Here is a 13397-nt window from a genome sequence, read left to right as displayed (position 1 = left end):
CGATGCTCCACTTCCTGCGTTTGTTTTAGCAACAACGTAATCTGTGTACAGTTTCTGAACATTTAAGAAAAGAAAAACAAAATGAACGCTGTATAAATGTATTTGGGGCCTTGGGGAAGTACATAAAGGAGATCTTCACAGAGAATCTGCATTTAAAATGTTTTTTAATGATAATCTTTCGTATCGTAATGACAAATCGTAGAGCTTCGGTCACTGATGCCTTTTAAAGAATCTTTCCTGTGGTTATAAAATCTGAAGCATGCAACAGAGAGGCCGCAAGGTACAAAATCCGAATGTAGCTTTGAACTCTGTTGACATCACTAGCATAGCAGCCGCATGATGACGATTGACTACCTTAACCATGGTGTTACAGGCTCCCACTTTAATGTATTTGTTGACTTCATGTTCATTCCCATGGTGGTTGACATATCCGATCTCTCCACTTACAGTAGTAGCTTTGTGAGTTAAGGAGAATTGACTTTTGTCTTTTGATTTTGGGGGAAATCCGTTTTCTGTATTAAACTGTTGTTCAGAATTCCTCTGGTGGTTTTATTTTTATATATATTTTGCTTTACCTTGTGAAGTCACTTCTAATCAATGTCCCTGCACTATAGAGGAAAAATAGCTGTACTCTGGTTCCAAAATAGACCCTATTTACTTAATTTTGCACTCATAATAGACGGTCTTTCCTAATGATTTGTTTCTATTTTGCAGTGTACCACTACTTTATTTTTGCAGATTTGATAAAGGTTTCTGTTCCATTTTTGTTATAAGTCTCAAGCCTAAACCTAGACAACCTTGATTAGTTAATCAGGCTTATTTTATCAAACTTTGGAACGGTCTGCCCAGAGCCACAGAAGACATTATGTACTGTATCTGTTTCCCAGGCCATGTGACAAGTAAAAAGAACTACATAGTGTTAAATCATGTGAAGTGTCCTTTTAAAATGCACGTCAAAATAACCCTGCAAGTTTATTTTCAAGTTTTACCCTGTTCCTACACAAAACATAAGATGCGTTTCTTTAAATGCTTTTTTTAGTAGAAAATCCCCTCTGTTTTACTTTCCAGCCAGTGTCCTCTTGCTGAGCTGCAGTGGAGGGAATCGCAAGGGAGAGATTCCGTATTCTTTGGAGGATACCTCCTTAATTTGTCTAATTAGAAAACTGTAGGCTACTGTAGATTTAGTCCCCCATCCCTTACAGCTATCAGAATCCTATTAGGAATTGGTCTCTTCACAGCCTGTATGAGCACAAGGGATGATTGGTGTCCAAAAACTGTTGAAAGGAACACGTGACTACTGTTTTGAGACCAACTTTGAAAAATGTAATCCTATGATGTGCCACTAGAGAGCAGTCTTGCACCAGTGATCATTAAACCACATGTTTCTGAGCAGCCTGTACCTGTTGCTGATGTATGACAAGAGCAGTGCTCTTGGTTGCTATCATTTAAGTAGTGATTGAATTCTTTTATCACACACTTTTGTGATAGAAAATGGCATCGACATTTGTTGCAAAGTTTTATAGTTTAGATGGAGAAAAAATAATGGGCTGTGCAATCGATCAAGATCAATTGTACAGCCCTCTTGTGGAATGTATTGCAGAGTGGATACTCAAGGACATTCATTTTTCATATTGTAGCCTCTCAGCTGCTGCATCACTAAGCTGCATACATATCAGCTGAGCTCGAATAATTTACAATGGGTGTACGCATGATTATAAACCTTTTCGGTAAGCAAAATGTGTGTGGGACAAGTCAGATAAAATTTCATGGCCAACTGCAAAAACAAGCCCCAAAATGAAATGAATGTGGAACTATTTGGATAATGATCCCATTCTCATCCCTGTTATTAATAGTAAAAATGAAAAAAATACAATATATATACAGTATATGAATTAAAATGTACTTGCATGCTTAATCAATTCTATTCATTTTTTGAAACAGATATTCAGATATCACTTTAAACCTTGAAATGAAGGAAATCCATCAAGAATACAGCCTTCATTCATTCGTGTATTCATGTGTGAGAGTATATCTTGTGTTAGTGTTAAATCTAGTTAGATAAGCACTCTTTGTTTGTCACTCATGTATGCTGCGCACTGGTTTTGCTTTGAGTAATTGATGCTTTCAGGGGATATATTTGCATTTTGGAAAACCGGCAATAATCCATCATTTAAACCATTTTTCTTATCATTACATCTCGGTATAAACAGCTGTATAATGGATACAACACAGAACACTCCTCAAGGATATTTACTGAACCCTCTCCAAGATTATTGAGGTCTTCAAGGCCGTTTGAGAAACGGAATAGACGGCTCAATTACCCTCTGTTGTCTGTCAAAGATGTATTGCAATTCCAAGCCTCGCATGTCAGAGCCTATCCAGTGACTATTATTTAGAGGGAGGTATGCATGCATTGGTCATGGAAAAAGACACACATTTTGAATTCAGCAAGAAAGGCACATTCCAGGTATGGGTGAGGATGGATAAGATGTCAAAAAATGTGCCTGTACTTGATTTCCAACCTCATTGCAGGAGGGGTTACCCGTCAGTAGTTATACTTTTTTACACAAATTAATATTGCATCCTTGTGCAAGGACTGTAAAACCTCACAACCTCGGAACTTTAATGAGTTTAACGGATTTCTTCCTTTCTCTGTCTGAACACCTTTATCACTTTTTGTCGTAGTTTCTTACTTTGTTAGTTTGGTTCAGTGTGATGTAACCCAATATCCAGTTAACTACAGTTTGTAATATGCTTTTAAAGTATATAAAACAATAAGCAATTTAAGGCACTTCCACTGTAATTATATATGGAAAACTAATAAGCTTGATAAGCTTCAGTTCTTTAGCAGCTCCTCTGGCAAATGGCCATCTTTTTCAAACTTATTCAAAAATCTAGTTGGTGTGTTTAATATTAAAGATGTTTGTACATCAGCTACTGTGGCCTGTTGACAGAGAGGGTGATATCCTGCCATGCATCTGCAAAGTGTCCGAACATTAACATCTGCTCAAATATGATCAGAGATAATAACCCTCAGTGGATGAGTGGATCATATCAGCGTTTAAGCACATAGCATGTCACTTTACAGTAAATTGCACACTAAAGTGTGGACTGTGGAGCTAAAAACTATTTTGTTTCCTATGTTTGCTTCCCATTTGAGGAATTTGAGTAAAGACAAGCAGCAGTGGAAAGTGTACATGTACATTCACTCAAGTACTGTACTTAGTTATAATTTTGAAGTACTCACACTTGAAATCTCCATTTTATTCTAGTTTATACTTCTATTAAAGTACAAATCAGAGGGAAATTCCTCACATATGGAGTTACTTTACATATCAGTAGTTTACATAAAAACATGATTATTAAAAAACTAAACCAGTGGTTTCCAACTTTTTTGGCTTGTGGCCCTTTATAAAAAAACAATATAGTGTGTGTCACGTTTTAGATGTTTATGAGTTGTTCGCAGTTGCACCAAAGAATAATTGCTCCTCTAAATATCCCAGATGTTCCATTTAAATAACCGTTTGTGGCCCTAGGAAGCAAAACTTTCAAATATGTCACAAAAAGGGATTAGGGAAGATTCCCAAAATAATTAATACAAATTTGTGTGGCAGAACTTTGTTTTTCTCTTTCCCATGCATCATTTCCCGACCCCTCCGTTTATTGACCTTTTTGTAGGGCCCTACCATACTAAATTAACTGTATATAAAGTAGATAAAAGTATCTCCCCTTCAAACAGCTACAACAATAAAATTCTATAAGTATGTCAATCTAATAATGCCATGTATGATAATACAGTATAGAATGTGATACATTACACATACATTAAGCTGAAATACTTATCTACATCTACTTCTACTACTACTACTACTAAAGTCAATCTATTTAACTTGTATTTTCATTTATTTCTTTTTTTGGTACTTTTTACTTAAGTAAAGGATCTTACCGCTGATAAACTTTTGTATGATTCATCCTACGTTTTCTGGAGGCCATCATCATCCAGTGGTGGACATGCTTATTTTCATTCAGTTATTTCATTTGAAAAACATTGATTAGTAATGAGGGGTGGTATTCTGGGGCTCAGTGGTAGAGCGGTCGCCTGCCAATTGGAAGGTTGGTGGTTCAATCCCTGATGACAGTCCCATGTCAAAGTGTCCTTGGGCAAGACACTGAACCCGGAGTTGCCTCTGATGCTGCTCCATCGGAATGTAAATGTGTGAGTGTTTATCTGATGAGCAGGTGGCACCTTGTACGGCAGCCTCGGCCATAGTGTATGAATGTGTATGAATGGTGAATGGTTCCTGTACTATGTTAAAGCACTTTGAGTAGTCGTTAAAACTAGAAAAGCGCTATATAAATACGGTACATTTACAGTATTCAGTGATTGGTCAAGAGACAAGTCAGACAGAGTAATGTTATATGAAGGAAAAAGAGAGTGAAAGCAGGTTTTCTTTTCAGTAATAGGACTGAGTGTGTGGTTTGCGTCCCATAGTGTTTTTTTATTTAAAATACTGCTGTCCATACTAGCTTTCATCAACATCAAGTGTCAAAATCATGATAAGCAGATTCATCATGTCTCCTTGGCCCGCCACTACTGATGTGATCTAGAGGGCAGGGATAGGCCTGCTCTTGTGTCTGTGTGATGACAGGATAAGTGAGGGTGTCTGAATGTCACAAGGAAAGGATGAGCACCTGGTGCAGACAAGTATGTGTTTAAGCATGATGAGGTGGTAGTCAAGATCAGGTTGTTGAATTTTAAGAATTTGTTATAACCTGCTGGATATGATCATTCTAAATGGCTCCAGTACTTATTGTAGCCCCACTAAATGGCAAAGCAAGCAGTACACTCCTCCCAGAGGTAATTTGTTGGCCACTGGAGTCAGTGTGTTTTGCATTTTTAATCTCAGAAAAATGTCCCCAATGGAAAGCTGTCATCCAGGCAAGTGAGTTTGTGACTTATATCTGCCACTAGCTTAATCTAAATGATAAAAAAAGTGAAATTTGAAAACTTGGAAGTATGTATTTGACTTAAAGAAATGTTGTAAGTCTTATATGGATTCAATGTTCCAAAGTGTTGCATTTGCCCTTCAGCGTATTGGGTTCGACGTGACACGAATTTGGCCGACTTTGTTTTATTTTTTTTAAGTACCACGAGTCAAAAAGTGTGTCAGCTCCTTGCAAAACAATGTCTCTCCGCTTGTAGAAACGCTTCAAAGGTGCAGACCAGATTGAGTCTTTCTGGGAGCTGTCAATGCACCAGACAAAGACCTGCAATACACAGAAGATAGGTGCTTGTGCAGGAAGCGAGAGAAGTGGAAAGGGAAACAGCAGAGAGGAGATCAGTCTGTAAATCCCTCTGAATGGCTGGAATCCCGCCCACCTCTGACCTTATGTTAATTTCCCTGCTGGGACACACTGCTCACCTGCTGTCCAACACAACAACTTCCGAGTCTCTTTGTAAAAAGACGCCTCCTGGCTGGTGCCTGAGAAACTGAGAGGACTGTTGTTCCCGTTTATCAGCTTAGCAAGAATTTACATTTTAATTGAATCCCGATGTTTTTCGGCCAAACTACTCGCTGAATAACTGGATCTCTTTCACAGAAATGACTTACAGGCTTGAAGTTTGAGTCCACAGAAGATGACAGGCAGTCAGACCCGTTCACATTGACTATGCAGAATTCAACTATATGTGCCAAGATTGCTCATGCTGCCATCACCAGGAATATTCTTGGATTGTGTGTGTAGGAATGTCACACAACTACACCTGGGCATTGTGTGTGTATTTACACATCAGCTTCTATTTATTTTAATGCGTTTGAACGTGCCAAGAGTTTTCATCCTTCCAGTGCCAAGGATAAAGTTGGAACATGTGTGTACAGACAGCAAGGAACTCAAGGTGTGTGTGTGTGTGTGTGTGTGTGTGTGTGTGTGTGTGTGTGTGTTAGATCACCACTCCTACATTGTTTTTGATGTGGCATGTTTGCCAACTGCTGATGTTGGAGATTCTGTCTTATAAGACTATGAGATAAAAGATTTGAGTCGTCAGCACCTGTCTTTGTTTGGTCAACCTTTTACATCTATTTACAATATTATATCAGACAAGATGGGGGTGCATGCTATGGGGCCCTAGTGGATTTTTGCAATGCCTGATGGGTTGTTTTACATTATTACACTTGTGTATTAACAGATCTGGTAAGTTAAAACCTTTCTTTTAGGTGTTCATTTGTGTTTGTCTTTTGATACCATATAAATCTAGAAATATCACCTTCACTGCATTTAAAACATATCTTCAACCATTTCAGCAGCTAATTATCAACACTGAAGTAAAAGGCTGCAGTTAATTGTCAAATAATCTGCAGATTATTTTCTTAATTAATAGTTTGGTCTATTAAATGTCCCAGAGCATTAGGTTAAATCTCCACATTTCTTGTTTTATCTCACCAACAGACCAAAACTCAAAGATCTTCAGTGTACTATGCATGTGGCAAAGAAAAGACATGCGAACATGCTGCACCAGGTGAAACGTTTACCCTGTTCGCCATCTTAGTTTAGCGTGTTGGCATGTTAACGTTGGCTTATTAACACTAAACACAAAGTAAGGCTGAGGCTGATAGGAATGTGATTAGTTTTGCAGGTATTTGGTAAACAAAACAATTGAAGGCATTAGAATAAAGGTCGGGGATCAAACATTCCTTCAACGTCTGAACCTAATTTCGTTGGCTATCCATCCAATAGTTTTTTGACACATTTTACTCCACAAATGTCAACCTCGTGGTGGCGCTAGAGGAAAAGTAAGGTTTTTTTTATTTGTAGATCTGTAAATAAATGAATCGTCTAGCTTTACTTAGGCTGTTATCTTTTACTACAGGTCCAACTACAAAGAATATTTTTGTCTTATCCTTTCTCTGCTCTCTCCTCTGTTTCTTTAAGTCCTCTGGTCTTGCAAGGCCTAATACTAACTGATTTCACAGTCTTGAAAGTTGAAGTTAATAGTTGGAATAAAGCTGCTGGAAACACTATTTACCCTCTCTCCTTTGAATTAAGTCTTCTGTTTGAAAACGACTGCTCTTCCTATTTTCTCATTAGACTTCACCAGTGCTATTCTAAAGGTATTGTTCTGTTATGCTACACAAAGAACCAGGTAAAGGACCATACTTACTCTACGTCTCATTTGCACTGGTATGGACAGAAGCCCAACACATTACAATGCAATTAAAATGCTAATTTCAATTGTTATTATACTTCCAGACTGTGGCATCTGCAGCTTTCATCCAAGTGCTGTTCAGTGCAACGAGATAGTGATTAACTATTGCATTTTCACACTGATAAAGAGCAACTAAAAAGTCAAGAGCATAAATTGAACGACAGGCTGCCAGCACCAGTTTCCAAAAGAAGTCATTAGGATTCCAGCTAATTACATCTAGTCTGACCTTCCAGTCTCATTGCTTCAACCCAAACAAATAGATGTTCTTCTCTCTGCTTATACCTCATACATATGGAAATGAAAATAAAGTGGTAATAGATGGCACGGCGACATTGTAACTTATGTTTCGGCATGACACTGGAAGGTGTTATCATTCTAGAAGTAGAGCAGATAAAAGTTAATTAACTGATAATGGCACTCTATTCATTGAGATGAAAGTAAGTTAATAGAAATGAAATGGAGGGAGTCAAAGAGAAAAATTGACATTCTGTAGATCTAAAAAAAAAAAAAAGCAGATCATAATATTCCTGCTGATTAAGTTTCACATTGGGTTGGCATGAATGCCAAGAATGCTGGGTAATCTTCATCACAGCTGCCACAACAATGCACTAAACCAAGGAGTATGAATTTCATCACGTCTAGTTCTATACAAATTGCACCACAGGCTTCTCGGAGGAAAACACTACACCTGTCACATCAGAGCCTTTGATCACTTGATGAAGACCTCTTTTATTCACTCCTACTCTTCGTCCAAAACCCAGCATAATACAGCAAAGCAAATCGATAGCAACAGCACCAAGAAACCCAAATATGTACTGTTTTGGGGAAGTAAACTCAACAAGAGGGCAAGAATAACACAATTCTTTCTTCCTGTATGCACAGCTTTTGATCAACTTTCCAGCTGGACAAGTCGGGGGGGGGGGAGGGGGGGATCTCACAGATGAGAAACAATGTGCTTTATTCCATTACACTGTAAATCCAATCTCATGCTTCACGCTCTGTAGAAGAGTAGCAGAAAGAGGGAATGAATGAGATGGCATGGGGAAATGTTGACACAATCCCAAAATCCCTAAGGCGACACCAGTCGGTCACTGTTGTACAGTTGAGGGATTCTGAGCAATTAACCAATCAATCAGGGGGCTGATGGGGCCCCATGTAACTATTATGGTAATACATGTGTCGCTGAAGTGAGAAGTGTGCACTTGGCTCAACAAAGTCAGGCTGTTTATTCATTTTGTTGCCTATTCCAACCAAGAGGTCACACTTGGGAAATCAGTACCCTTCCTGAGGGAACATTTTCAAGTATACAATTAAGAAATAATTAGCGTTTTGCTGCCTAAAATGTAGACTTGCACAGATAAAGTCTGCTTCTTATCACCATCCTGGTCTTATAAAAGCATTAAAATTACTGAACATGATGGGCTTGAGAATGGATGTCTTTTCTTCTGTTGACTCTTGCCGACATCTGATGAATGCCCAAATTAATAATGGATTGAGAGGAAATAAATATTTAATTCTTTAAATCTGTTGCAAACAGCTTGTAATAGTCACCGATCTATCTCCTGCATTATTCACACAGCAATATAATACCTTTAAAAAGCCCAGAAGCTTTATGCCTTCACCACTTATGAAGACCAGAGTGGCATTACATCTCCTGGCATCAGTTAACAAAATGTCTTGCATATGGAACAATCTGTGTTAGGTGTTGCGTGCTGAGGAAGTTGATTATGACTAATTGCTGTAGATGCTGTTATTACCGGAAAAACAATCCTGCTCAAGACCTAATATTGAATATTGGAACATAAAAGCAAGCTGCAAATATCATCTAACATAATCGACAGCTTCACTGGCTAATGCCTCCTGACTCGCTCCAGGGTTTAAACAAATTTTAAAACTTGTACACTGCAGGCTGATATGTCTTTACTGTCGTCAGTTAATCATATTTTGTAATTACACTGTTTATGGAGTTAGATAGTTATGTTTTAAATATTCAGGAAGTCTTGTGGAGGCCAAGACCTCTGAATCTCGAAAATAACTATTATAAAGTTTTCACTTATCCTGAGAAATATCTCAACATTTAGAGGAATTATCGGTACAGACATTTATGGTTCCCATATGATGATACCCTTACTTGTCCTTCCGCACCACCATGAGGTTAACATCTGTGGCATTGACATTGATCAAAATGCCTCTCAACATCTATTGGGTAGAAGGCCATGACATGTGTTACAAACATGCATGTCCTCTTCAGGATGAATTGTCATCAATATAAAATAATGGTGTTTCCTTCAACTTTCCAATTTTCTCAATACCTTGGACTGTGACCAAATACCTGTAAAGCTAACTAGAGTCCGCCTCAGCTGTACTGTGCGTTTAGTGCTAATTAGCTAATGTTGCATGCTGACATTAGCATTTAGCTGATAGCAATGCTTAAGTACGTACCTACTGCTGCCTATATGCAACATGAGCGTGATTCAGACTGAACGTTAAAACAACACAGGGGCCTGCATTGTTGGGGGGCATGTTGTTTAAGATACTGGTGGGACAATGAAATACAATCTGGGAAGTCCACCTTCTAACACCTTCGTGCCTTACATGAGAACACTGCATAATGTTTTATGAAACTCACAAACAGGATTTTACTCTTAACTCACCAAGTATTCAACAAGAAATGTGCGCTTGTGTGTGATTGGTCAGTGCAATGCCTTGCCAGATGACCTCAGGTTGCGTTATGGCAAAACAAAAATTCCAGAGCCCCCTGCGTTGGCAACCCCGCTCCACCGCTGGACTGGCTCTATTCAAATGAATTAGAGGACTGTAACTTTTCATGCAGGGTTGAAGTCGGTCTGAACCATCTGAATGTGGCCTTACAGAGCAGCTAGAGATACTGTAGGTGTTCAACATGAGATGGCAATCCAACCAAATTCCTAATTATGTATAATGTTCTCCTGTTTCTCTCATATAAGCTGAATATTTGTCTAAGTAATCAGTGACACCACCGTTGAGTCTATTACCAATGACCAGAATTGATTAGTTAGGTGACTTCATTAAGCAGTGCATATTGCCCACTTAACAGAGTCAGACTCCATCTGCTCAACAAAGTATGTTGCTTTTAAAAACCTTCTTCCACTATGTGATGATGCTTTTTTCAACTTAGTGCAAAAGCATGCAGCCTGGCCAATACATTAAACCATTATAAACTGTCGGTAGCTTTTAGAGGTACTTTACTTCACACAAGCTGTCTCCATATAGTTTGTCTAGTGTGCCCTGACAGAAGTGTTCAGATATTTGCTTTCATCTTGTCCAAAGGCATGCCTCAATGATGGGAAAAGGTGAAAGTAACTACAGGATGTGAGGGAGGAAAAGGCTTGTTCAAAGCCAAAACAAAAGAGTTTCTTCCTTTATGCCGAGTGGCCTAAATTTCTTGAAAACAAGCAGGTGCTTTGATCTTATAATGCCATTTTGATGGTTCCCATTCTACTGTGTGGGGACAGCTATAGACTCTCACAAGCTCAATCTCTCGTATCAGTCGGGAAAAATAGCTTCAGAGACAAGTGTGTCTAAATATAATTACAGGCAAGTTGTCGCCCCAACATACAGTTATGTTGTCTTGGATATATGGAAAAGTAAATATCAGAGTCTACCTCCTCCACACATGCAGCATTGACTTCTAACTTCCAACTGGAGAGCTGCCAGTAATTGAAAATAATTAACCTGTCCAAAGTGAGGCAAAAACAATTACCCAAGCACCCCCTTGCTTGTCAACAAAGTTTGTTTCTCATGAGAAGAATGGGCAGCGTATTACAGTTGGTTGCAGTTGGCCCCTACAGGAGATGTGCAGAGATGATGGATGTCTGTATTTCCAGTGGTGCCTTCTTTCTAATGAGTTCCTGTGCCATATTGCAGCCTCATTATAAAAAAAAACAGGATCTCCATTACTGAGAATAATAAGAAACGATAATAACCCAGTAATGAGTATGATTATTATCACTTAATGCAAGTTTTGGTTTGTTGTTGTCGGCCTTGGTGCTTATTTTCCTTCCTTTTAATAAGGCGGTTTATTAAATTCAGTGGTATGTAAGGCATATACATCTGCTCTATTATATACAAAGCCAGTGATGTGATACATTTATCAAGAGAACACATATTTTAATGTAAGTTAAACATTTCTTTCAAAGCTGTTAAGTTTCTGTGTTCATCCGTTAGACTAGTAAACTGTGAAAGCCCCTCAGGTTTTTGACATTTTTTCGTTTTCCTCTGCAGACCTAAGAAGCACACAAAAATCAAGGTTTCCAAAACTCTGGAGATAGAAACGCAGCGTAGCGAGAAGACCAATCTTGATTTCCTGTGCACACCTGCTTAGAGTGCATCACGGTTCACGCAAATACGAACTCCCTCTACGTTGGTTGGTCTGTGGGGGCAGCTCTGTTTTGTGTTTGCATGCGAGAGTGAGAAAGAAAGAAAGGAAAAAAAAGAAAGAAAGAAAGAAAAAGGCACAAAGTATTTGAGGCACATTTCATAGTGTTTGTGTAATATTGGAGTGCATCATGATGTCTGTGCCCTCAGTTACTGAGGATAAACTTGTGCATTGAGAGAACAAACAGCACTGTGCAGCAAGAGGCCTGTGAAGACACCCTGAAACACTAGATGGTGTTGAAAGAAACAAATTGCTTATGCTGAGTTAGAAATTAGGGGATTTATTCTTGTTTTCTGAGAGTTTTTGGCCAGTGCTGGTGAACAATCACTTTGGTCCCCTGCGGCCACAAGGACCAGAGTACACTTTATTTCTCTGCTTAATCTGTGATGTAAACCTCCACTGACTATGAAGTGGAAGTGGCAAAAGTGGCTGTGACTGAAAGATAATTTTCTGCAGATACGGGTATATTTTTAGCTGATAGCCTTTCCATAGTAATACAAGAAACACAATACACAATATGGTGGTTTATATGTTTTGACTGGACCATTTTCAGCTGTATAAATGAAATGTGAATTCTTTAATTGAGTGGTACTCCCCTTTTAACTCCGGGTCTGCCTTCACAAGATTACAATGCACAGGAGATGGTGGTAGTTTTCCCCGCCGTGGCTTCTCTGGATTATACGCGCCTTGAGTACTTACATAAGTGGCTTTATTTTTCCATCCATTTAGCTATGGGTAGCTTTTGCCTACTTTATCTCCACTTAAATTGCTTTTGGCTTCTCAAAATTACTGACTGGGAATAAAATATCTTCTTAACACAGAGGAAAATCAGCAGACTGCACTCTTTACTGTGAATGGCGAACACCATGCCCAGCAGTCACATACATAATTGTCCTCTACAGCCTCACCCTCTCCATTCTGACATTAATTAATCTGAAGCAATCTCCAAACTGCCCATGGGGCCAAGACCTCACGCCTCCAAACCTTCAATTCCCATGATTGAATTTCACAGAGTTCATCTCTCCAGCCCTTAACTTTACCACTTCGCTAATGGTGATCGGTAAAAAAGAAGACACTAAAAAAGAAGAAGAGTAGAAAAAGAAGAAGAGAAAAAATCACCATCAGCCGTATTCTTTTTGCTATCCATCATGGGCCATAGAGGGGAGGACAAAGACAAATACAGCCAGCCAGAATCTGGGCAGAAAGCGAGAAAGATGACCTCACTGGACTCTGGTGCTGCATTTCATTAACTCATGCAGTCCATTCATTCACTACATTTGGACGGACCAAGCCCCAAAAACACTCGATCACACCTCTACACTGCATTGTAGAGGGCTGATGTGAACTGTGACCCACAAAGATAAGATGAAGATGGAGTAAACTTCATAATGATGTTATAAGCAGAGATGGGAAGTAACAAAGTACAAATACTTGCAAGTTACTGTACTCAAGTAGATTTTTCAGATATTTTTACTTTACTATTTATTTTTGTGCCAACTTTTTACTTTCACTCCTTACATTTTTAACACGAATATCGGTACTTTCTACTCCTTACATTTAAAAAAATTGGCTCGTTACTTTAGTTTCAAATAATTTCAGTCTAGTTAGCGTTATTATTTTTTATTGTGAATATACCTTATAATGTGCTGCAAATTGTGCCAACCGAAACACCACGAACTGCTGGCTTTCAAGAATTTACCATCGAATTTTAAAACACACATAGAGGTAAATGCATCTTTTTGTTGTTATCAAAAGCTATTTGTTGTTTGTTTCAGT

This window comes from Perca flavescens, chromosome 22 (assembly GCF_004354835.1).
Source record: "Perca flavescens isolate YP-PL-M2 chromosome 22, PFLA_1.0, whole genome shotgun sequence".
Taxonomy (NCBI): domain Eukaryota; kingdom Metazoa; phylum Chordata; class Actinopteri; order Perciformes; family Percidae; genus Perca; species Perca flavescens.
This window is presented reverse-complemented; position numbering follows the sequence as displayed.